The 2,800-nt window shown below is 40.5% G+C and overlaps 1 non-coding gene across 1 annotated transcript; it reads left to right on the top strand.

The window, feature by feature from the left end:
• The first annotated feature begins 2,465 nt into the window (after positions 1–2,465).
• Positions 2,466–2,584, top strand: LOC142449673 (small nucleolar RNA SNORA61). The gene has a single exon (XR_012784796.1). It is a non-coding gene; the product is annotated as a small nucleolar RNA SNORA61 (small nucleolar RNA).
• The last annotated feature ends 216 nt before the right edge of the window (positions 2,585–2,800 follow it).

The following is a 2,800-nucleotide window of genomic DNA, read 5'->3' as shown; positions in this document are numbered from 1 at the left end:
CCCTGAAGATTGAAGTCCTTACTTTCATTAGCAAGTGCCTCGAGTCCTCCTCGATGTCAGCAAGCAAGGTTGGATATCTCAGATGGTTAATAAAACTTCCTCCCATCCTGATGCCATATTCTTCTTCATGTAATCCAGCTTCTCTGGTTGCTTGCTCAGCTCACAGATTGAATTAGTGTGGTGAGAGGATACAACCCCGACGCACACCTCTCCTGATTTTAAAACAGGCAGCACTCCCTTGTTGTGTGCACACCTTGCCTCTTGATCCATGTGTCTTCTGCGTGAGCAGAGTTCAATGCTGTGGAAGTCCCATTCTTCTCAGGGCTATTCAGAGTGTGTTAGGGACGCTGTGCATAGTCGGTAAAACACAAGTAAGCATCTCTTCTGGTGTGCCCTGCTTCCAGCTAGAGCCATCTGACGTCACGATAACATTCCTTGTTCTACCTTCTCTTCTGAATCTGCCCTGACCCTCACAGCTCCCTATCAATGTACTGCTGTAACAATTGTTGGATAATTTCAGCAAAATTATACCTGCTTGTGATATTAACTGTACTGTTCTATAATTTGAGCATTCTGTTGGGTCATCTTTCTTTGGGATGGGTAGAAGTGTACATCTCTTCCAGGAAATTGGCCAAATTTTTTGACATAGAGGAGTAAATATTTCCAGTGCTTCATCAGCTGGTTGAAACATTTCAATTGGTATTCCATCACTTCCTGGAGCCTTGTTTTTGGCTCATGCCTTCAGTCCAGCTTGGCTTCTTTCTTCAGCACCATTGCTTCTTGATCATACGCTACTTCTTGAAACAGGTGAATGTGGTTAGTTCTTTTGGATACAGTGACTGTGCATTCTTTCCATTTTCTATGGATGTTTCCTGCATCGTTCGACCTTTTCCTCATAGAATCTTTCAATATTGCAACTTGAGGCCTGGATTTTTCTTGGGTCCTTTCAGTGTAAGCTATACTGAGTGTGTTCTTCATTTCTGGTTCTCTAACTCCAGGTCTGTGCACAGTTCATTATCATACTTCACTTTGTTTACTCCAGCAGCTCTTTGAAATTTCCCGCTCAACTCATTGACTTCATTTCTTCCATTTGTCTCAACTACTCTAAGATCAGGAGTAAGTTTCAGTTCTCTTCTAATATCCACTTTGATCTTTTCTTTTTTATCTTTTGAATGTATCATGTATGAAATCCTTGATGGCATCCCACTGCTCATAAGATCTTCTGTCCTTGTTCAATGTGTCAAATCTGTCAGTGAGATGTTCTCAAAATTCAGGTGGGATATACTCGAGGTCATAGTTTGGCTTTCATGGACTTACATATGAACAATTGATGACCTGCTCAGGGTCAGCCTCTGGCCTTGTAGCTGCCGATGCTGAGCTTCTCCATCCTCTTTCCCCACAGAGGTAGTCACTTGTTTTCTGTGTGTTCCCCTTGGAGTAGTCCACATATACAGTGCCCATTTGTGTTGTTGAAAAAGGGCACTGGCAAAAAGTAGTTATTCCTCTCGCAAACTCCGTAATGCAAGCTTCAGTTTTGTTTCCATTGCCAAGGCCATATTTTCCAACTACCTTTTCTTCCTCTTTGTTTCACCTCCCAATTACCCATAATTACCAATGCATCTTGATTGCATGTTTGATCAATTTCAAACTGAAAATATTGGTAAACATTTTAAATTTCTGTATCATTAACTATAGTGGTTGGTACATAAATCTAAATAATAGTTGTATTGACTAGGTTTCCTTGTATTCAAAGAGTTATCGTATAACAGACAGCATCGTACTTCAAGCTAGATCTTGAAATGTCCTTTTTGACGATGAACATGTTGTCATTCCTCTTGGATTTATCATCCTGGCATAGTAAGCCTTAAGATGGTCTGATTCAAAATGACCAACACCAGTCCATTTCAGCTCACTAATACCTAGGATATCAATTTTTATGCATGCCATTTCATTTTTGGTGAATATTGCATTCCAAGTTCTAATTATTATACATGTTTGCAATTGTTCCCTCTCATTATGAATGACACCCCATCAGCAAATGAAGGCCCCACACCTTTACTCCATCCATGTCAGTACGGTCCATTCTACTTGGAGAAGGCATCCCTTCCTCAATCATCTTTTGAGTGTTTTCAAACCTGAGGTGGGCTCATCTTCTGGTATTCTATCTGATAATGTTCTGCTGTGGTTCATGAGGTTTTTATGACCATCCATAAGGTTTTCTGAAGCTAATATCTCAGAAATGGATAGCCAATTCCTTCTTGTAATCAGATCTTAGTCTGGAAGCCCCTGTGAAACCTCTTCGGTTTGGGTGACCTGGCTTCTGGTGTTTGAAAGGCCAGTGACACACCTTCCAGCATCACTGCAACACACAAGCCACCGTAGTCAGACAAGCTGACAGGCAAGTGGTAGGTTAACTAAGAAAAATCAAACCGATTTGTGGAACTCCAAAACAAAACCATATCCTAACCCTCCAGTTCCCTTTCCCATCGGATCCAAACACTGGTCTGGGTGGTCGTAAAGGAGGAAAAGAAACATTGAAACTGCCCCTCAGTGCTCTTGGAGTCCGGGCTAGTTTCAGACAGGGTAAAAATTTTTTTAAAATTTTAAAATCATATCCTAAATACCCCTTCCTTGAAGTGTGAAACAAATGAAAAGGGGTTTTGATTTTGTTGTTGTTATTTATGAAAATAGAAAAAGGCAAACTCATTCAAATTAGAAGCAAAATGTCTGCTGTGATAATGAGTGTACAACTCTTCTTGATATGATTGAAGTATTGGATTGCATGATATGTAGATGATGT

Source organism: Tenrec ecaudatus, chromosome 5, assembly GCF_050624435.1.
Source record: "Tenrec ecaudatus isolate mTenEca1 chromosome 5, mTenEca1.hap1, whole genome shotgun sequence".
In the NCBI taxonomy this organism is placed as follows: Eukaryota; Metazoa; Chordata; class Mammalia; order Afrosoricida; family Tenrecidae; genus Tenrec; species Tenrec ecaudatus.
Note: the sequence above shows the minus strand (reverse complement) of the source record. Positions and strands in the feature narration are given on the sequence as shown.